General features: G+C 33.7%; 1 long non-coding RNA gene across 3 annotated transcripts; it reads left to right on the plus strand.

The window, feature by feature from the left end:
- Positions 1 to 2099: 2099 nt before the first annotated feature.
- Positions 2100 to 22908, plus strand: LOC144428086 (uncharacterized). Of its 3 annotated transcripts, none has more exons than XR_013478052.1 (8): positions 2100 to 2225; positions 2592 to 2653; positions 3505 to 3550; positions 3817 to 3935; positions 5405 to 5442; positions 6070 to 6190; positions 15345 to 15467; positions 22470 to 22908. It is a non-coding gene; the product is annotated as an uncharacterized LOC144428086 (long non-coding RNA). The 3 variants fall into 3 exon arrangements; XR_013478065.1 differs by having other exon boundaries at positions 15345 to 15459; XR_013478059.1 differs by lacking the exon at positions 3505 to 3550.
- Positions 22909 to 24499: the final 1591 nt, after the last annotated feature.

The following is a 24499-nucleotide window of genomic DNA, read 5'->3' on the forward strand; positions in this document are numbered from 1 at the left end:
TATGTAAATGTTTAATCTATGGCTGCAAAAATTATACATAATGATATTATTTTTCTCCGGTAGTGGGGAAGTCTACAAGAAAACATCTTTTTTATATGGCGTTCGCTTAGGGCTAAATTGGTCGCCATGTCAATTACGTCATTGTAAAGTTGTCGCCCAACTAACGACTGTTGAATATCGCGTCACCGTCGGCCTAAAGCTGACAAACTTTTTGTGGGTGATGGCATTTTCGTTAACCGTCGGCCTAGCTTTTTGATTGTCAAGTTCAATATCAAGTTTACAGCTTTTGGTTTTGCTGTAGGTAAACATGTATGCCTAAAGGATAATGGCAAAAGGTCAACTTTTCTTCCTCCACCTCTGCCTGGTTACACTTTAAAATGCGGAAAAAATTACTTATGTTTGCTAAACTCGATTCAGTGGATAAATAATAATAGATTGAGCAGATAAATAAAAGTACTTCTTTGTTACGTAACATTAAAGGCACACACTACGTAATGAAAAGTAATCGACATAGAAAGGTGAAAATAATTTCTTAATCCATATACCCAGCATTTAAATTAAAAAACAAAACAAAAATATCCAATCATATTTTAGGTATTCGCGGCGCATTTAGCAACTCGCTGCATTGCATCATTTTTCTTTATCAATTTCATTTTTGGTGTTCCGCGAAGCGACCTAAAAAGTGCAAGTGTTCTGTGGCTTGGGGTAGGGGTGGCGGGAAGAAGCCGCCAGCAATCCTCTGGTACTAAATTATCCCCTACGGGATTTGAACCTGCGAATCTAAGCGGGGTAGTCTTAGGTTAGAAATCAAGCGCATTCCTAGGGCTTAGCACGATGCGCCACTCAACGCAAACGTAGTCAGCTGCAGTGCACTGGCTGACATAGATACTAAATACATTAAAATACGTGTATACCCTTCCCCTGGGTGTTGAAATCTCAGGAATGTTCTTTACGGCCTTACATACCTGTATCATGATCGTTCTTTACCAAGAGGTCTAATCTAGAGACAGACACAAAGTGCTTCAAACGGACCTAAGGTCTCCGCGATCTATTCGTCTACTCAAAATGGCATTAATAAAATTTAAGCAGCAGCAAATACAACTGAGGTATTAAATAGAGTAATTTCAATTCACCCATCAATATTGATGGCTAAGTAACAATTTGTTTTTGTTACGTTCTTATTGTGGGGCTACGTCAATAACACCTCTTCACGAGCTCCATAACACCAAATATTTGAATGATCTCGAATAGTTGATCTATATATCATCAGTTGTTGTCGTCGGTATGATCTTGTCTTGAGCAGTCAATTATTTACTTCACATAGAACCGTGATTAATCTCGTTGCTGATGTTATGTCTCCGCCGTTTGGTTTGGGCGAAGAAATTACTATATAGTAGGCATCGAAACAACGTCACATTATGACCTCTCTTTTAACGACATCGCCCGCACGTTATAGTAAGAAAACTTAAAAGTATTCTTGCCTATGCGCCAGTTAATGAGCTAAGATTTGTACGCCAATGCAAAGAATGCATTGATATAACGCTGAACCTGTACACGCCGTTATTCTTTCATTGAGTTGTAGGACGGTTACATTTTTGATGGCATTCACGTGCGCGTTTACTCGACAAATGTAAACAGACAAATATAATGGAATTGCTGGATTCTTTGTACTAAGCTCCCGTCACTGATGCAAAAATGTGTGATCTGAGCTAAACACCCCTGTCAAGTTTTAAAATAAAAAATGAGTAATTATGCAGTTAGGGTTTTGGGTTAGAACGATTCGAAAATTTGAATTTCCGGCTGAATCTGCATCCTTCACCTTAACTGAATAAGTACTATTTTTATTTAATTCGAGCGTTGGCGGGGTGTTGTTTTGGGGCGGGGCTTGTTACAAAAGATCCTGAGAATATTACTGTGAACTAGGTATTATACCATGAATAAAGCAAATCCAACCGCCATTTGCATTCTGCAACTTTGAGATCACGCGTCAGAATCGTGATCGGCTTTTAACGACAACCTGGAGTAATAAAAGTAATCAGGTAAAAACATTTGATTACCAACAATCAGATAGCTTTTTTCGTCAGATATTTTTGCGCGGGAAGCCACAAGCGACATCGCTTTCAGTCAGTCACAAATGTTCGTGATAGGATAAGATTTGATTTTGTGTAGGATGTATGGATAGGCTGCCTGTTGGGTTAGGACAGCGAGTTCGAAACAATATTCAGGTGAGTTAAATGTTCCTTATACCCATTGTTTTCATTGCTATTATATTGCTTTCATTTTACTATTGTATAAGTGATAAATTAGAGGTTTTTTTATTGTGTATGGATTGGATCTTTGTACAAAGACCCTACCAACGTTCAAAATAAGAGAATTAGTAATTATCCAGTTTAAGTTAGGAATGCAGATTGCACTGGAAATTCAAATTTTTAAATCATTCCTAACCCCAAATGGATAATTACTAATATGTCATTTTAAAACGTGACGGGAGCTTTGTGCAAAAGATACAATAAATTCAGTCCCACTGTCCATTGATTATGCTAGCTACAGTTCTGCGACAATTTATTTATCAATATCTTAACTTTTTTCAGATGAAGAAATATTGAAGGTTGAAGATTCAAAAACACGAACTAACGAACAAGGAATATTACAAGTAAATATTATTTGAACATTTTATTTGACGCCTATTGATTCCTGTATACCACTGTTTTTGTTTAAAATGCTAAAAAATTCGATGCGAGCGCACCGCGTCTATGGTCTTGCGATCAGAGTCAGCATTGTTATGCCACTTATCTGATCATGTGTTTTCTCTCGAAATTGTATGATCTATATAAAAAAGTCAGACCCACGTTCACGTTTAAAATGTTAAATAGTTCGATGCAAGCCAACATTGGGTGCTCCTGATGTATGCGCACCAAAATGTCGCATAACCTGAATCCTAACCAGGTACACAACCCGAGTTCAGGTTGTGCGCCATCTGGGTGCGCATACTTCAGGAGGTCCGAACATTGTTATGCCGCTTTTTTGATCCTGTGCATTCTATCGAAATTGTAAGATTTAGATTTTGCACAAGCTTTAATAATTGTGTTTCAAAGCAGAAGTCCAAAAAAGTACTATAAATATAGTATCTCGTATCAAATTGGTGTACTCTTTGCGACCCCTAAAATTCGTTGCGCGCTTCCCTGCTGGATAGCGATCCCCAGTTTGCGATCTCTACCGTGAACAATGTGATAATGCTACAAATTATTGATCAGAGGTAATTAATTAGTCATATACTCCATGGAAGAGTTAAATAAATTCATTGAGTATTTTATTGTTATTGTAATATTTGCAATTTGTGCAGTTTGAAGACTACACTTGATATGTTATAGAGTTTATATTTGAAATTTAATGTCAATCGCTGAATAAATAAACTTTCTAAACTTTCTAAATTTTAAATTTTATGAAATTAAATATCGAAATTTACCCGTTACGTATTTTATTAAAACTTACGTATATTTTTAGAAGAAAATATTCAGAAAAGAGTCTCACTTTAACAATACAAAATAAGGTACAATATGATACACTAACATATCATTTTAACTAAAGGATGTAAATTTGGTGAAATCAGCGACATAGTTGAAAATGACCTCAATTGAATTACATAGTTGGTTTTTTGTATCTTTAGCATAAGCATAGCTCTGTAGTGTCTCTGTCAAATAACATTTGTGTGAATTACCTACCTGAAAAAATTTCATAGTTGGCTCCATGAAATTTAGTTTAATTCAAATTTAGAATTGACTTACACAAAATCACGATCTATATATTGATTTTCAGCGTTTTAAAACACTGCTTGAAAGTCGACAGAACAATTTATCATTGCACCAAAAGAAATTCGTCAAGTGTCAGATTTTCATCACTTAGTGAGATGGAGGCCTATCAAGTCTGAAGAGCAAGTATGTAATCATATCATTTGAAATCTTTCAATTTACATGTCTATAAATAAATAATATGTTATATATTTTTTTTCGGGAAATCGACAGACAAATTATTACTTTTAATATTTTGAGTATAATCGCGAAATTAACTATTCTGTACTACAAATTAACTGTAGCAATATCCGGTGAATAATGGCGTAGTCAGTATAGCGCTGCACGTTCAGGGGCTAACTGCTGTGTTGTCCCATCTGCTGTTGTTTCGTTTAATCGTCCAAACCGAAAGACCAATTACTATCTTGTAATGTCAGTTTAGGTAAAGTTCATTGGGTCAGCATAAATAAAATGCGTTTCATCGCAATAGGGCGTCACGTTGTGAATACTACAAACAGTGAATTTTTTTAAAGTGATACTATAAGTTAATCCAGCAGTGTATATCTGCAGAGATACTGAAAGGATTTGAACTATGCCTCGTTAAGTGCAATTCGGTTAAAACACAACCCCAACTTAATAACTATGCAAATATTGAAACTTATTGTTTACCTTGTTGTTTATCATGGGGTGCCTATATACACACTAATATGCCCAATTTCCCTGAAATCGTAGTCCTGGCCTTTTTTATTAATCTGATGAGCGTTTTTGCCACAAATGATAATGGTAATCAGACTAATGTCTTAAATTTAACTGTAGCTCATCGTGGTAGTAAACGCTCTGGTAGTAAACAGTTGATAACCATGTCATTGATGTTCCCAACTATACTTCAAACTGAAATCGCCCCAAATTTCCAATAATGATATTATAAGAGTGAGTCATACTAAGTGTATTAAGATAGCCGTTAATCTTACACCTTAAAGAACTCGTGTCCCAACTAAAATTTTCAAAAACAATACTGTGTAAATTATATTCAACCAAGTGTAAACTTTTTTTGGTCCATATCCCCTTGGTAAAAGTGCTAAGTATTCATATGTTCATGACTGTTTAAATTCAGAGACATGGAAATATATGTCATATTTTCCCTATTGTTGGTGCAGGTCACGTCGTGTTATGCCTAATCACGTGTGAAGAGCTTAATTCATATAAACTCTCGTTTATAATCTCTACTGAATGGTGTTAGTTGAATCGTTTATACGGCACACACCGTCAATATAGAGATATAGTAGTTTCAAATCTCTGGAATTCTTACTTTTTTAATTAGATATTAGAAACTTGGGTGTCGCTGCTCGATAACCAGTTTAAAGATCACTATATACACGAGATCCCACCAAATTGTAAATCTACTATAGTCAGCCTATATATCCGTTGCTAGTAGTCTCAGTAATCATACCGTCCCATGTTCATAAGTTTTCGAATCTGGAAATATAATTCTTATTTCCTTATCGTTTATTCCGTAGTAATAATCTGTCCTGTTCTTATTTATATATATATATATATATATAAATATATGTCTACAATGTCTGTGGCTGAAGGTATTTATTTACCTATATTTTCAGGAAGTTGCTGGGAGGGAAAGACTATAGAAAACTTGAAGGTAAAATATAACACACTAATAAACTATTAACTATTTAAGATTTAGATAATGAGATACAACATAGCACACTGACAGATCATTCAAAATAAGTAATATTTATAATATTGAAAATCTGCAAATAATATAGAATGAATGTAAATGAATATCAGTATGCTACAAGTTGTCGTCTTTGTATCTTTAGAATAAGCATAGCTTATCACAAGGGCGTGGACAATTTATTGAGGGGCGTAAAGGAAAAATTTGTTGGATTTTATTTTTCCCGCCTTATTTTCGATATTTTCCTTTCTTGAATATGTAGCCGTATTTTCAACGTGCTCTTCATGAATATAAATATATTTTATATGATGTGTTGCAATATTATACGCTGACAAATCATTCCAAAGTAATATTTGTAATTTAGGGGGAAATCTGTGAATAATTTGTCAATGAACTGACAATTAATATTTTCATTTTTATGTATCTAAACTCTAAAGTATAAGCATAGTTTCTCTGTGCTCCTGTCAAATTACATTTTCTGTAACTTATAAACCTCAAACTTAATAATGACGTAGTTTGAACATCTATATATAATTCAAATCAATATCATACAAAATTTACCTACATTTCATTATCTCATATAAATTTCAGCGTTCTGAAACACTTCTTGAAAGAGGGAAAGACAATTCATCATTATATCTAAAGACATGCGGAGTTATTCGTCCGATTATGCATCACTGAGAGAGGTGGCTGCCTCGAGTCTAAAGAGCAAGTATGTTATTAAAATCTTTTGAATCTTTCTAATTTACATTCATCACCACTATTCACGGATCCCCACAATCAATTTTAAAATTGGTATCTATTACTATTCCTAAATAAGTTGAAATTACTTTACTTAATTTAAATGCTAAACATTTTAATAGGCTTAATACCAGGTGAATTTGCAACTCAATTTCCTAATTGAAAACCGGCATTATAAAATATTAAAACTAAAATCTAAAACGGAAGATATCACCATAAGTTTTGTTCTAGCAGTCTCACAGCAGATTGAAAACGCTTTTCAGACATTGTAAATTTGTGTTATGTTAGGATTTCTTTAAAATGTATACCATATAGGAACTGAAATGGAAACACAGTAAATTGTTCGCGCGATGAACCTTTTGTCTATTTTGAAACTACCGATGGAGCCCAATACGACTTTTTCTTTGTATGTGACGATATATAAGATAATTAATGCAAAATATATCGAACATTTTTTTTTGCAATATTTTAAATTACAATCGTTCGTATTTTGTCGATATCTTTAAAATAATTTTGAGTGCCGAAAAAACAAATCAAATTTGATTAACTTCAAAATACGATTCCGGTCTACTTATAGTTGGCAGTTTGGGACGTATTTCGTGCAATTTTCAAATAGTGATTTTTAATTTATTAAATAATCGTAAAAGTTTTCCCGACTAAAATTCGAGTAACGAAAAACACAAATAAATTACTATGACAAGATATTTTGAATGCTCACACCGGCTATGAATTGAATATTTTACTCGAGAGATAACTTTTTATCCTCTGCGATCTTACTTATATATAATGTCACATTTGAATTTGCGCTCGTTGTCATATTTCGACACTACTGATGTCAAATTTTATTAGTGTTATTACTTCTTTGGACAGTCACAAAATTGGACAAGTCAGTATTTTATTAAGTAATCGGAGTACCTAAGTTTCTCCCACGGAGCACTTTGAGAACCTATGCCTTAATAGACCAGGGAAGAAATTTTCGTAAAAGTGTTTGAAGTATCGTTGTACATGTTTAATAGCTGAGTTTTAGGCAGAATATTGTACAATTTTAGCATCTCTTTGAAAATTAGCTGTTTGCATCTAATAATTAAATATTCACTCCAGCTCACCATATTAAGATTTTGTGGCAACGCTTCCGAATGGCCAAAAACTTAATATGGATACGTAAATGGAAATTGTCTGTCAAATGGAATTTTTTTTGGAAAACCCCCCAAATACTTTATAATATCATGATTCGGACAACTATCGTTTTTTTTCTGGCTAATAAGCGAATAAGACAAGAATGAATTTCAGCAATAAAAAACCGTGTTTTTGTCATATTACCGCCTAATATTCGGAATAAAACTTGCATTACTTTGTTCCAAATTTTGTCAAATTTTCGTCATTGTTGAAAAGGAGCTTTTTCCCTTGTGTTTGCAGTAATACTGTTAGTTTAGGCACCAATGCGCGCTAATAATTTTATATGGCAAAGTCTTTAGAACCGGACCGGTGTTCATTTCTTAGTATCGTTGGCATGAAATTTAATGGTATCAGCAATTATTGACTGGGGCAATGGTTCTCAAAGGGTGGGGCGCGCTTTGCAAAAGGGGCGTAGACAATTTTGAGGGGGCATGTAGCTATTTAAATCTATTTTTTGTTTGTTGGACTTATTCGTGCATTTTTTGGATATTTACATTCCATCCCCGTATTTTCAAGGTATTTTTGAATGAAACATAATATTTGTTATATGTAGCTTATTGCTAGCTAGGTATTTTTGAGGTGTGGCGAGCATTTTCTCAACAAGAGTTACATTGTAATTACCACAATTCGTAAAAATATTTTCATAGCTATACTATACTTATGAAAAAAAAATTCTACTCAAGATATAAGTACCAGTACTTCTTTATCGATTTCTCCTTGAATCCTCCCTCGAAAACGTCTACCTAACTGCTAGAACAGCATTGTATCAATAATAATATAGGAAGGAAATCATTAATTCTAAAACATTGAAACTCATTTCTATTTATAATGAATTAAATTGAGTACACACTGAGTTTTGCGGATACAAGGATGTCTATATATCCTGTGTCATATTTATATGGATATTGCCTTCTTTCATTGATAGCATAGTGATTATTATCTTGCATAGAATTATTGATTTCATTTTATGGGCCGATCTGGCTAATCTTATATATGTAATTTGAAAGTATAATGGTCTATGACCATGGTAGTAACCAGTTAACCGTGTCATTCGTGTTCCAAGCTAGAATTACTTTAGCTTTCCAATAACGATGTTATATAAGTAATTCCAACCGAGTGTATCAATGTGAATTCTATACCATTTGCCACTGGTTAACCACGCCATGCAAGCCCCGAACTAAAATATCGTTTCCAGTGGCGATACTGTAACGCAGTGGTTCTCAAACTTCTTCGTATTGTGACACCCTCCAAAAAATATGCTCAAGTTGCGACTCTTCGTGGAAACCGTATTAATACCTTCCAATAAAGGACCTTTTTTGCAATGAGTTTTTTTTAAACTATCAAAGAAAACTAAACCAAAGTCAGTGAAATTGCATTTAATGGGATGGGAATACTTGCGTCTTTTTACAACTGTTACTTGGTAAGATTTGTGAGAGCCGCACGCATTTCTCTCTCACTCGAGATCGATATTTTGTGCGTATTACGACCATGGTCGCAAAACCTGATTCGCATGAATACGAAGTCGCAAAAGGGATCAGAGTGCGCAACGCTTTTTTTTACCAATGAAAGATAATCCTTATTGAAAAAAATCCAAATTTCTTTTTACATCGATTCCGTTCAAAAACGGCGAAGAAAAGCAGCAATGTATTGTTGAAGCAAGATTTTGGCCAGTGAAACATGTTATCTAATAAGCCCAAACGGCATTTAGTATCATCGCATTCCCAGTTGCAACAAAAATAACGGAGCTTTACTTCTTGAACGATCCAAAGTCAATGTAGCCTACGTCATACTTGCGTGTTTAGCCTTTTCTTGTTTAGTATCATTTTCACGCTTGTATTATTACTTTTTTTACGCGCCGCAAAAGAAATTCCGCAAATAAAAAATTACGACGCCCACTTTGAAAACCACTGCTGTAACGTATCAATATAGCCGTAAATCCTATTGGTAATAGTTAGAAATATATTTCCTATTGCTATATCGTTGATTGCAGGTACTAATATGTTAGGTTATTATGTGTATACATCTATATAAATGATGCAATTGAATAAATACACGGGTTTGTCTATATTTCTTACGTTTTATTTATACGGGTATTACGTTATTGATAACATGGTTCTGATTATTCTGCGTAGAATTCACTTGTTTTTTTCCACAAAATAGTATCATCCAAAAAAAAGAATCCGACTAAGCGCAGAAATGTATCTGTAAATTATCATGGTCTATATCAGTGGTTCCAAAATTTTTTATTCGCAGTAATATATACCCACCCAGTTTACAAAAACATTTGAGGTCAGATAACAAATAAACAAGGTAAATCATAGTTTATAGTGTTTTTTTCAACGAGATATTTTAGCTTATTGGTCTTCCAGAGCAGTGATTTTCAACTGGTGTTCCGCGAGAGACATCCAGGTGCTCCGCGAAAAATTGCTCTTTCGAGGTATTATGACGTCATTTGAATAATATAAATAGCGTCGATTTGAAAACGGGGAGTCAGCGTTTTGGAAAGTCGGTATAAAAAACTTGTAACCAGATAAGAAATGACAGGCCATATTCCCTTTTAATGGACTTTATCTTCTTCCCTTTTTTTAGTGATCCATTCCATTCTTGACCAAATAATGTTTCAAAAATGTGACCATTATACTCGACTATGGATGGAGTCATCATCGGAGTAGATTACATTCGTTGCATTTTGAAGCTTTTCTTGCTGTAATAATTAGGGCGTGGCATCATCAAAATCGTCAAGTGAAGTGTTGAATTAGCAAATTCCGTAAATAAAATTGTGAATTTCTCGGTAACGATTTTACCTGTGATAATGGTCGCGGTATTGTTTTGTTGGAAAAGAAAACGTTAAAACACGAGGTGATTAATTCTAATCAGCACAAAAGCAATTGGGCAATTCAGCACCAAGCAATTTTTTTGGCATCAGGTCGCGCATGTAAGATATCGTTAAAGAAGTGCTCTTCATCGTCATATCGCCTAATGACCACGTAGAAATGCCTTTATTTCAGCTTTTAAATCAACATTCAGGATTCACGTAATAACAGATTTATCTTATCACAGTATCTAATTGATTTATTCCGGAAATAACACTGACACCAGTATGGACCATAAGAAACTCAATTACCGTCTCAATAAATGTGTGCGGTAATATTATTCGCTTAAAACTGGGACGTTTAATTTGCCAACGGCGATGAGTTAGATCCAAGCCAGCGCAAAAGATAAAAGTTAGAATAAAATTGGAATTTAAAAGCGCTCCTTAATGTCATTAACATCTGTCGCCGATGTGAACGCATATAATTCTACAAAAATTTGAAACTTCGATCTCCGCCGATCGGCAAGAATTAATACGTGCGCACAAGAACAACAAAGGTGGTAATATGAAAACGTTCAGGGGGCAAAAAAAGTAGCGATAATGACGAAATTAAACAGTAAAAATCGCTTTGCAACCAATTTTCATCGTTTCTAATAATTTCCAAATCGACCTCCGACCTTCTTTCTGAACTCCTGTTGCGTATAAAAAAAAACGCGAGAGATTGATAGCTGTTGAGAAATAGCCGCCTGTCTCTCCACAATTACAGAATAAAATATTTGAAAATCATCGAAACAGACCTAAATATCACAATAAAATACCATTTCTGTTTCTAGCTACCGTAATCATAGTATTCATGAGCAAACTTGCAAAAACATTTATTTGTAGCTCTGAATCGGAATGTGTCACGTCTTTCCCAGCTAAAGTTGACAAGCTATATTATTGATTTCGGTATTTTATTTTCATGCCGAAATGATCGACGTCAGTTAATTGCATAAAATAGTTTATTTTCAAAAATCTCGTTTGGAGTTCCGCCACAATTTTAAATTGAAAAAAGTGTTCTGCGGTACAAAAAAGGTTGAAAAATCACTGTTCCAGAGAGTATTTTTTTCTTTAATTTTTGGTGACATTTTCGTCAGCCACAATCTCAACTCAAATTTTTTTTTTGATAGCACTTGTATCATTGTTACAAACGAGTTCGTAAATGAAAGAATCCAGGTTTCATACTTCTGCCTTTTTTGCATGGTTTGTCAAATTATGAGAGATTTTCATTAAAAAGATACATCTTTATAAAAATCACGTATCGATGCATTTCTCAAATATAACATATGGATTTTATTTCCTCATTTCATTGCATTTCATGGAGCTCCATTTGAATTAAATATTTTCTGCGCTGTTGGAACCCTGCCCTGTGCAGCGTGTTCCCATTCGTCTAATTCAGGGGTGGCCAACCTATGGCGCATGCGCCAAACGTGGCGCATTGCATGATTAGAGGTGGCGCATTGCATGATTAGAGGTGGCGCATTGCATCTTTAACCCTTTTCATGCCAAAATTGTTAATTGCACTCGGCTTCTACTCGCCAAGCCGTTTTTTTGCGATTTACATGGTGACTTTTGATTGTACCTAAAATCTATTCTCCTTACTCCACGTCGTCCACTTACGGCTTGTTGGAATTAGGAACAACAGGCGATTATCGACGTTAGCTTTTGGACGGACTTTATGACATTCATTCTAGACTTTTAGCAAAAATTAGTAAAATTTACTATTTTTTCCCTACTGGAGTAAAAAGTTCAGAACTTCTGGAAAAATAGAAAATCGTCATTTATCAGCTTGAAACATGGATTTGCCATTGCCCAGACTTCCCAAATATCTCCCAGTAACCATTGAACAACCAGTTGAATTGCCCAAGCCTAAAAAGTTTATTATAAATCAACCCACAACATGCTGAAAATGACCCCTAAATACCACCTTTTACATTCAAACTTCAAATGACCGTTGTCAACAAAAGCGAAGCGTAAAATCGCTTTCTGTGACGCAAGTACTAATTTTGAAGAAGCCTGGAGTAAAATCACGCGACGCTAGGCCAAACAGCTGATTAGCAAAGGCCAATTAGAATCGAGGGTAGAGTAGAGTAGATATTGATACTAAAGGCCTGTTGTCACAATATTACGCCTAACTTTACTTCTTATTCGTACCTTTTTCTCTTCGTTGGTAAAAACAGCTTTATTGCGTAATGCTCATAAGACAGAATACGTTTTTCTCCTACTTTCAGGAAGGCTGTAGTTTTTACTTGAAGCATGGCGTCACAATGGTTCCCTGTTTCGTAATCAATCGTAATCTGTTTATCGTAAATTGCTCGAATTTTTGCGTGGATACGAGAATTTTCGTTGAGTTAACTATATATATATACTATATATTCATTCATTACTTACTTACTTACGTTATACTATATTCATTCATTCAAGTCGTTTTCATGATATTTCAAAAGAAGAAGACTCTATACTTGCTTTTATAAACCCATTTTCACTTAGTGAACTAAACATAATGAAGATGCCAAGCAATATACAATTGGAACTAATTGACTTGAAAACTCATCCATCATTGAAAATTGAATTTGATGAGCATTCTTCAGTCCCAAGTGCATCTGACATGATCAAGTTCTGGCAAACGTTACCTCGTGAAAATTTTCCAGAACTGAGAAAATTTGCCCAGGGTTTTATATGTCTTTTCGGAACGACATATAGATGTGAACAAACATTTTCTGCCATGAAACTAATTAAAAGCAAAGCGAGGTCAAGACTTACATTCAAATTTGAAGAATGCACTGCTCCTCTCAGTAACAAACTTAACTCCAAGAATAAAAAAACTGGCGAAAGTAAAACAGCAGCAAAAGTCTCATAAAGGCGGTACTTAAATAAAATTGATCAGTTTTATTTATTATACTTCCTTGCTTAATTTCTATTCATGTGAAGTTGTAAATTGTAAAAACTACATATACGTGTGTATATATGTGTGTGTATAATAAATTTTATAATTTCAACAAGAAGCGGACATTAGGCGTGGGTATACAAGAGATTTACGGCGCATCTGAAACATTATGTTTAAAACGTGGCGCATGGTATGTGAAAGGTTGGCCACCTCTGGTCTAATTATATTTAAATTGTAGGATCGTTAAACGATTAACTGTTCACTAAATTATCAAGTTATAATATAATTATAACCGCCCACTCTGGGAATCACTGGTTTATACCACCTGGTAGTAAACAGTTAATAACCATGCCATTCATGTTCCAATCCAGCATCGCAATAAATTTTCAATACTGGTAATATTGGAGTGAGTTTAATCAAGTACATTAATATAACCGTGAATATTACTAACTTTGGTACTGGTTAACCATGTAATTTGTGTCCCAAACTGAAATTTTCAATAAGGATAATATATATAAATTAGGCCAATTGCACAAATGTAGCCGTAAATCCTACACACCCGACTTATACTTCCCTTGGTAGTCCTAGTAGCCAATACCCATACGTTTCATGTTGATATGTGTTCGAAGCTGGCAATCCTCGGTACTACCAGTAACCATACAATTCATATTGATAAGTGTTCGAAGCTGACAATCCTTGGTAGTCCAAGTAACCATACGATTCATATTGATAGGTGTTCGAAGCTGGCATTCCTTGGTATTCCAAGTAACCATACGGTTCATACTGATAAGTGTTCGAATCTGGCAATTCTTGTTAGTCCAAGTAACCATACGGTTCATATTGATAAGTGTTCGAAGCTGACAATCCTTGGTAGTCCAAGTAACCATACGATTCATATTGATTCAAGTGTTCGAAGTAGGTTGATAAGTGTTTGAAGCTGGCAATATTCCTAATGCGCTGTTATTAAGTGCGAGTATTCATATCTTAAATTCATGCGTGTATGTAATATGTATGACGCTTTATTATTGCAAATATTACGACTCTAAAATCGTTTATCATGAGGTACCAAAGCTAACATGTCCTTATCATTCTGCATACCATATACCATTTTTTTTTATTAATCTTGGAACCCGTTTTCACCAGAGGGTATTAATGTAGTTGTTAATCCCCTCTCCCAAAATTCGTGTCCTAAAATTAAATTTCCTATGATATACTATAACCGCAAATACCCTATAACCCTATAACCAGTATAGACTTTCATTGGTAGTGTTCCTAGAACCCATGCCCCTCATGTCCATAAGTTTTCAAATCTAGAAATATATTCCCTATTTCTTCATAGTTTATTTCGAGTATTAATATGTTATGTTCTTATAATGAATGTAGAATGTCTACAATCCCTGTGGCTAATTTAGAGAACCTCAATATTAGGTAAATATAACGCACAATGCCTGTGGTACACAAACATTTTAAGCCGTTCAAGTTTGGAATATCTCGCGTCTCGTGTAAATTACTTGTATATCTATCAATAAATAATATCTGCAATTTTTTCGGGAAACCTGCTGACAAAGTATTATTTTTATTATATTGAGTATAAGCTCAGCTTTGGTTTGTCTGTCAAATGGAATTTATTTTGGAAAATCCTCTAGTCTAAATACTGTATAATATCATGATTCGGACAACTATCGTTTTTTTCTGGTAATAAGTAATTCCAACCGAGTGTATCAATGTGAATTCTATACGATTTGGCATTGGTTAACTACGCCATGCAAGCCCCAAAATAAAATATCGTTTCCAGCGGCGATACTGTAACGCAGCAAATCAGCAAATAATTTTATTTAAACGAAAAATTAATATTTTTATTTTTTCAAACTTCCAGTATAAGCTTAGCTACTCTGTGTCCCTGTTAATTACAACTCCAAAGATTGATAAGAACATAGTTTAAAAGACTATGTCTTCAACCAAATCTCTTTTCTGTATTTCTGTTAAATAGCATTTTTCGTGATTTAAATAACTTGATAGTGTCTTAGGCCAACGAAATTTAGTTTCACCTAAAGTTAGATGGACTCGGTATACACATGAACATAACATTGTATTGATTTTTTTTTTATGTATTTTTAATATAAGTTTACCTTTGCTTTACCTCTGCCAAACAGCACTTTTTGTGATTTATAAATCCCAAACTTGATAATGAAACTATATATTCATTTTCAGTTTTCTAAAACACTGCTTGAAAGAGTCATTGCATCAAACAGAATCGACATTGTTAATAGTCTGGTGCATCACGGAGTGAGATTGACGCCTATATAGTCTAAAGAGTAAAGAGCAAGTATATATGTAATCTTATAATCTTTCAATTCATATTTTATCACGTATAAACTGATATATATATCATGTTCAATCCCGCTAGTCAGGAAGAGCTGCAAATATTTCAATTATCGCACAAGATGTCCAAAATATTATCCATTGGGAACCACTACATTAGACCGTTTTCCTTTATCAATTTTACTCTTTCATTTTTGTTTCGCGAGGCGAGATAAAAAGTGTAAAAGTTCCGTGACCGAAAAAGTTTGGGAAACGCTGGTCTAGAACAGTAGTTTTTTTTTACCTGGGTTCAATCGAATTTTTGGTGTTCGTTGGAGCTGTTCCAGGGGTTCGACGAGGGTCCTTCAAATTAACACAGTTTTATATTATGGCACTTTTCTATCACATCGTCTACAAATTATGCAAATTTAGCTACAGTTCATCTCAGATATTAGAACTTACACGTTCAACAACTAATAAATTAGCGATCAGTAGAGGTTGCGCGAGACTAACTCCCAATCCTTTCTCTATGCCTTTGCGCTAGTGGAATTTACCAATGTGTTTAACATTTATCAATGTGTTCTAGGCTCAGATCTTGATAGCCAGGGTCCTAGAACACATTGATAATGTTCTAGTAAAACTTATTGTGAAATCAAGCTCGCCGCGGAACAATTATTCCATGCTGAGAACCGATCGCATTTTTTTATTTCGCAATCTGTTTCTGAATATCAATAATTGTTTTTTCATTGTTTGGTCACAATTAATTTCAAACAAATTTATTTATCGCCATATTTAAACTACATGATTGCTCTTTTCTTGTCATTGTTGTAAACTGCTTGTCTGAGGAAGTCTGATTTTGGTCAGACGAAACGTTACAGAAATATATTTGTGTTAGTGTGTAATAAATTAGCGTTGCTGTTTGTATAGCGATGCGCAGTCTATGACTTTGAAACATCTTGGGTTGTTATCGAAAACCTAGGATTTTCAAGATGAAACTTTTCATGTTTTATACCCTTGCACGAAATTGGGCTTTTATGAAGTTTGGATTGCGCTCCTAATATCAACTGTTCGATACAATGGGGTTTGGCGAGAGCTTTCAGGATAGCGCAGGGATTCGACAGGCTCGGAAAGGTTAACTAAAATTTAACTAGAAGGTTAACTAGAATTTAAAAAATCACACAGCGTTACGTAGTATTATTCTGGTTCTGGTTTTTTTCACCAAGTTAGATCAAAACAGCTAGCGAGTCCGATCGAACGCTAGAATACGCGTGTTTCAGCAGTCTTTGGAGTCTAAAAAGCGTTTCAAGGTACGGAAAATTGCCATCTATGATACAGAAAAATCTTTTTTTTTTCTTTTCAAAAGAGGGGAGGGGGTCGACCCGCAAAACCACCCACGGGCTACGCCACTACGTTCACGGGCAGGTGTGCAGTTTTAGCCGGTATGCAATAAATTTTTCTGCTTTGTTAATATATCCAATTCCAATATATCCAATTCATATCTAATTTATCAAATTACATTTTCTGTCATTCATGAACCCAAAACTTGAAATAGTTCATATAGTTCACATAATGACATAGTTCGAAAAAATATTGGTACATTCAAATTTTACTCCCCAGCCGAAATTAGATCAAATTAATTAAATATTTTTTTAAAATTAATCACATTGAGCCACCACAACTTTTTGTTGAATCAAGTTTTTTATATTAGTGCTCGATTTAATGAAATATTCAAATTTTCCCCCCGCTATTGTGTTTCATTCTCAATTTCGTTTGCACTGTATATTAAATATTTAAGTATATTACCACAGTTGAATATGTTTCTTTGGAAAAATGAGATTTCGGAAAACACCTCCGCTCGCTTTAAAATAACAAATTAATAGTTGTTCAGCTTGGGTTATATGGTTCGGGTTAGGAATGATTTGAAAATTTGAAATCTGCATTCGGGTGTTTTTTTTTGAAGTTGATGCTTCCATTGGATTGAATTTGAATCTGTCATTAACTTAACTCAATCTACCCGCCCTCCATTTGAGCCAAATCTCATCGAAAAACTTATTAGGGCGCTTTGTGCCAGACGCTTCCCGATACGCGTGTGCCTTTCGCTCAGTCGTGTCGCGTTGAAAATGAGAGAAATTTTTTATTCATTTTTTTTTTGAAAGTTTTGTTTTGGTACCGCTCTGATAAATACAAGCGAAATCGACTCGACAACAAAGTCTCTCACGGAAGAAAAAATTACGTCACCGTTCTGGCAAGCCCAAACCTTGCTTTTGAAGCAAAGTGAATATTCAGTTAACAAAGGGCGCATGTTTTCGCGAGTAATTTCGAGCGAGCGCATTTAATGTTTGTTTATTATTGTGCGGTTAATGATTTCTAGCTTATATACGCGCTGAAAACGATCGCTCGCTAGCTCAAATTACTTTCTTTCGAGTAATAACATATTCCTCTGTATATTTCTAACTTTGAAATACTTACAGACATAAAACTCGGAGAATTGAAAATATGATAAAGAGAAATTACGTGCTACCGTGGCCACAAACAATCGGACAAGCATATATCATGCTTGAAAACGACGCAAAAGTTTCTTATTGCTTTTGTTTTGATTTACTCTTTTGACTTAGTGCACGATGAGACGTATACGTAAAGGATATTAACTCTTACTCAACAAACATATTAGGGTCACATTTTTATGAGCACCTAAGTGCTTCCCCGGCATAACAAAATAGTAGTTGTTCAGCTTGGGTTCGGGTTAGGAATGATTCAAAAATTTAAAATCTTATTCAGGGATGTGTTTTTTTTATTAAATTAATTCTTCCATTGAATTGAATTTAAATCTGTCGTAACTTAAATGCCCGACTCAGATTTGTGTTTGGTGAATTCGAATTTTTATTTAAATAGAAAAAAATTCTGATAAATAATAATTTATTTCTAAGTCATTGTCGCATGGATGTCTTAGCCGTACAAAAATACATTGGAAAATGCCCAATGATGTTTATTGTTCTTACTTAAGTAAAACAGTAAAGATGGAAAGTAATAATGTTAAGCTAAATATTGGAGAAATGCAAGCAAACGTATCAACAAAAAAGCGCTGAACGTTTCCACGAATTTAAGAAAGAAATGAAATGGTTACTTCTAATTCTCTGATAAAGCGTAATAAATTGGTAGATTTAAAAACACGCAACATGAGGACTTTTCTTTATTTTTCTAGAATTTTCTGATTTTGTCGTATTGATACTGATCAGTTTGTTTTTCATTAGAGCTTGCGAGTACTTTTGCAGAACAATGCTTTAATACACAATGGTATTTTGCAAAAATCTTAAGCTACGTGGTGAAGAGATGAAAATGGACTGCATAATTCTTGTTCCTAATACCATGTTTTATTTATACAAGATTCCCCACACTATATCTCCGCCATAACAAAAAGCTTGATCAGATGTTTGAAAGCCATGCACAACAACAGATTCATAAAAAAGACCAATTTATTGGTGCAAATATTTGACTGAAAACATATTAATTGAAAGCGAAAGTTTTTCGGATTTTGTCTCCATTAGTAAATTCATTAGAACCGTTAAGTTTTAATGTCAGACACGACATAGTTTTGGTGGTAAAAAATGTAAATCAAACAGCTGGGGTGTACAAATTATAATAAAGGAATAATAATACATACATTTATATAGTTTTTGATTGTTATCAAATTGTTGTGTTTGATTATTACTCGATCTGTTTATCCTGGGTTTGTGCGCTTGATATTCCAACGGTTGATGTTTTTGACTCCTTTTCAAAAGGTGCAGTTCGTCTGTCAGGTATCTAATGTAGCAAAGAAATGTGATTTCTTGTGATTGGTTGCTAAATCTGTTGAAGGCTGCAATGTTGCATATTTGACGCTTACACTGGATATTCATATTTTTGAGCGCATAGAAAACAGTTCCAAACAGGCTGGCAGGCCAGAAAATATCCAATTTAGACTGCACACATGCCGAGTCATATTAATTAAGCCCTCGCTTAATCGTTTGTTCTTCTATTTTAGCTGATCCTCTGCTAATAACTGGACATTTAAAAACTTGTTTGGGTATACCAAGGGCATGCCACTATAATGTCGTATTACCATACAGTTCTTCAAATAGCCGCGTTTTCATTACTTTAACTTGTTTCTAATTTCAATGTTGGATAGTGTTAGATTAATTTTAGGTTAAAACACGTCCAACTAACTGTTAACTGAAGGCGCTTATATTCACCCAATATGCTGGATAATGCCTCTGCTACAAATGCCTAGCACTGGTTAAATTTGTGCGTGCACTGAAAAATATACACAAAAGGAAACTAATTCATAATTTAAAGCGAGATAAAATAATGATTATGAGACAGAATGTGCTCGGGCGCTAAACTGTGTTTGTAAAGACAAAGTTTTGGCGTTGGATAGTTTTAAATTTCGCCGACGGAAATGCTTTGCTTTTATTCATTTCGTATCACATTAATGAAATTTGAAGCGCCAAAAAATAAATAAAAATAGGCTCGTTGCGTAAATGAGCCTTGTTGGTTGTAATTGTGACAAAAGTATACTACTTTGAGCATTTGAAAAAATAAAAATGCGGATTCTACTTGCTTTCATGCAGAGGAAAATATGGAATACATGTAAAGAAGAAAAATGTCTGTCCATTCCACATTTTTTTCTGTAGCTCCTTGCGTTTCAGACTTATTCATTTTTTGTTGTTGTCAAGATCGTTTTTGATTTTACAGTTTTTTTTTCTCTCGGTTTTAAAAAGACCATTTATTGTGAATGTTTACACGCATTTTCTACTTGAGTCTCTTGCTTATCGTTTGTTCTCCTTTTCCCCTTAATAAGAGGTCATCTATGAACTTGTCCTGGAATCACGATGCCATGAAAATATAATGTAATTGTAACTTACGGGTCGTCGTCTGATAGTCTTGTTTTTATTACTCAACTTGGTTCCAATTTTAATGCTCGATTCAAATTAGAATAATTTTAAGTTGAAGCACGTCCAAATATTAACTGAGGGCAGCTAAAAATTGCTAGGTTCATTTTGCAATAATATCGTCTGGCTTGAATATTAATTTTTTAACGAATGTTCATATTACTATCGTGTATTGTTTACTTGTTTTATTAATTGAGGTATATTGGCTTTTCATTAATTTCAATTCCGGGTTGGAGTGGTTAAATGAGTGTTCTACTTTCTGCTTAAAACAAACATCAATGTCGTTATACAGTCAGTGCTGGTCAAAACTAAATTAAAAGGCTTTCGGTAAAAGGTATCGGGCATCGGTGATAATATTTGGTATCGGTATTCGTATTGATATCGGCTAAATGTAGACTGATATTTCCACGATAAGTAACTTTTTGATCAATTCCAGAATGTTTTTAAAAAGTAGCTCGAAATACTGATATGAAAATTATTTTTTGCTTTTCACGGTATTAGCCTCGTTAAGTATGAGCAATGCTGTTTCCCAACCTCGCGAATAGAAACGCGAATAGGATTATGACCTGATTTTAGCCATTTATCAGCCCAACTAATTTGGCTATTTTTGCAGCCCATTTTTTATATTGACATTTTTAACATTACATGGAAATTATGAGGAAATATATCAAATGGGAATTTTTAGATTTGTAAATTACAAAATACGACGTTATAATGGCACAAGATTCTGCGCACGCAACTCGATGTATCAGTTAGAAAGAGTGAGTAAACATTTATTTATTTTACCCCTCACAGTAGCCAAACCCGATGAGTTTTCTAACCGAACACCGATATTATTAGCGTCAGTGTGCAATGTATTTAAACCAAAAAACGTCTCAGGATTCAAATATTAATTTCTTATTATCTGAAATATGTCTCTTTCAAACTGAAAAATTGTGTGGCATGAATAATGCTTGGAAACTGTTACTTCAACTAGTTTGGACTGCATACTTAAAATAATATTTATATAGCATGTAAATGTCGGCAATTTCTGCTTTAAAATATTGATATCGGCGTTTTATCGTTGTTGTCGGATCGGTATCGGCGACAAGTGGTATCGGTACATCTCTCTTGTTGGAATCTCTAGTATAATGTAATGGACGTTAATGTTATGTTTAAAATAGACATCCATCCCATGCGTAATTGTATCAAATGATATGTTGTAAAACAATGTACTCTTTTACTGCAAACATTAAAAACTCGTATGATATCGAATAGCATCCCTTATTATGCCACAATAGCATGTAATTGGTTACACATACTAATAGTAAGATTCATTTCCTCAGCTACAGACAAAGTTTAATTGTTTTATTCCGTATATATGTTTGATCTGAGGTTATTTTGAAAGTTATCGGCTATTGTGCTTTTGGTGAATGACCGTTCATAGACTACTCCCTTTAGGGCAATTTAATCTCCTGTTCGTGGGACGAAAATAAGCATGTCGACGTAAACAAAATCTTGTATCGTCTTGTCTTCTCATATTCTTGTTTGTTTATTATTATTTCGGTATTTCGGATCATTGCAAGTCGGCTATTTAAGAGTTAATGCTCGCATTAGAAGTTTGTCGTTTAAGTAGTGTTAATTTAATTGCCGTAATAAACGGATTGTTTACTTGTATTATATTTTGGTTAAATAGGTTCATTCATATTACATAAATTATTAATGTTGCTATTGTTTGAAATTAAGTATGTTGTCGACATACTTAGGTTGGACGTAAACTTTAGCAACCCTGTACATCTACAATATGCGTTTCGACCTCTACAATAATCATTTTTATCACCACACTGTTTGTCGTATTTCATCACATATTATTCGTCTCTCGTACATTGTTCATGTAGATTGGATATTTCATTGCCAGTAATGGACTACAATCATATTCAAAGTTGTGGAGTTGTTAATATTGTGAAACTAGAAGGTTATAAGTCTGAGGGAGTTGATGACGGGCAGCGTCACCGCCCAACACGTTATAGGCGCCTTGTAAAGCCTTATCATACGAAATAAGTTTCTCATAATTTACTTCCTCTACTATAAAAAGGCATAATAACTAAATGTATATATATTTTTTCAGGATTACTCAATTATGAAACTTGACGACTCTTTCTGTTTTTCAAAAGAAAATGAAACTCAATTATTCAAATAGGAAGAAGAGTTTTATTGAAGATAACTAAGATGTGCTAGCCAACAAATGCGTTGAGTCCACACACAAGACATTGATATAGAAAAATTGACTGTTCGTTTGAAACTGTATCCCATTGTCATACGTACTTTGAGATCGTATGCATGTGCTCTGATTACCAATGTGTGGTCGCAAACAAATGCACTGGGCAGTACACACGAATGTATTTATATCAAATAAGACTGTTGTTTAAAACTATACAAAAATGCCATACACACTGTAAAAGGATTATAAGCGGAAGTTCAACATGGCTCGACCCGTGAAGAACTATTTATGTAATTTGAATAATTGCAAACAAATTTTTGATTATATATTCATTAATTAATAAATTGAATTATAGCTCAGAAAACTGAATAAAATTGTTATTTGTATTTTAACACCCTGTAATGCAATCGTTTATTTGACGTCCTGGTATGAAAAAATTAAAATATTTCTTTCGTTTTACGTTATACTCATATTTTTATTACTGTTATTGTATATTACTGATTTATTATTTATATTATTGTTTTAAGCTTTTTTTGAAAATATGCTACTTCCATGTTTGGCTATCTTATTTGTTATAATCATTATTTTCTATAGTATTTTTAGATATTTTTTAACAAGAAAACAAGATATCGTGAAGACAAAGGAAAAGTATTGACAGGGATGTCATGGCTTTTTTTAAATATTTGTTTCGTTATAGATAGATTTAGACCCATTCCCGCCATTAGGAAAAATAGAGTTTTTTTAGGCTTAGATATTTTTAATGTTATTCTAGCTTCTCAGTCACAGAACAATAAAGGGACTGGAAAAACTAAGAGAAGACGGATCCAAGGAAAATCTACAAATTACATGTAAATATTTTTACTAATTTTATTAGGCTTAGATATTGTTAATATTATCTTAGCTTCTCAGGCACATAATTTTGAGGGCACTGAAGAAATTGAAAAAAGACGGAACCAGAGACAAATCTAACATACCGGTAAATATGTTATTATTATTATTGAATATTTATTAATAAAGCTTTTTTCGATAATATGCTGTATCCATATTTGCCTATCTTATTTGTCATAATCATTATTTTCTCTTCTATTTTAGAGATATTTTCAACAGGAAACAAGATATTGTGACACCGACAAAAGAAGAAAAGTATTAACAGGGATCGCCATGGCTTTTTTACTATAAACATTTTATTTGTTATAGATAGAGTTAGACCCATTCCCGCCATTAGGAAAAATAGGGTTTTTATTAGGTTTAGATATTTTTAATGTTATTCTAGCTTCTCATGCACAGAACTATGAGGGGACTGGAAAAATCAAGAAAAGACGGATACAAGGAAAATCTACAAATTACATGTAAATATTTTTACTAATTTTAGTAGGCTTAGATATTGTTAATATTATCTTAGCTTCTCAGGCACAGAATTTTGAAGGCACTGAAAAAATTGAAAAAAGACGGAACCTGAGACAAATCTAAAATACCGGTAAATATGTTATTATTATTATTGAATATTTATTAATAAAGCTTTTTTTGATAATATGCTGTATCCATATTCGCCTATCTTATTTGTCATAATCATTATTTTCTCTTCTATTTTAGAGATATTTTCAACAGGAAACAAGATATTGTGACACCGACAAAAGAAGAAAAATATTAACAAGGATCGCCATGGATTTTTCACTAATAACATTTTATTTGTTATAGATAGATTTAGACCCATTCCCGTCATTAGGAAAATAGGGTTTTTATTAGGCTTAGATATTTTTAATGTTATTCTAGCTTCTCAGGCACAGAACTATGAAGGGACTGCAAAAATTAAGAAAAGACGGATACAAGGAAAATCTACAAATTACATGTAAATATTTTTACCAATTTTATTAGGCTTAGATATTGTTAATATTATCTTAGCTTCTCAGGCACAGAATTTTGAAGGCACTGAAGAA

Source organism: Styela clava, chromosome 1 (genome assembly GCF_964204865.1).
Source record: "Styela clava chromosome 1, kaStyClav1.hap1.2, whole genome shotgun sequence".
In the NCBI taxonomy this organism is placed as follows: domain Eukaryota; kingdom Metazoa; phylum Chordata; class Ascidiacea; order Stolidobranchia; family Styelidae; genus Styela; species Styela clava.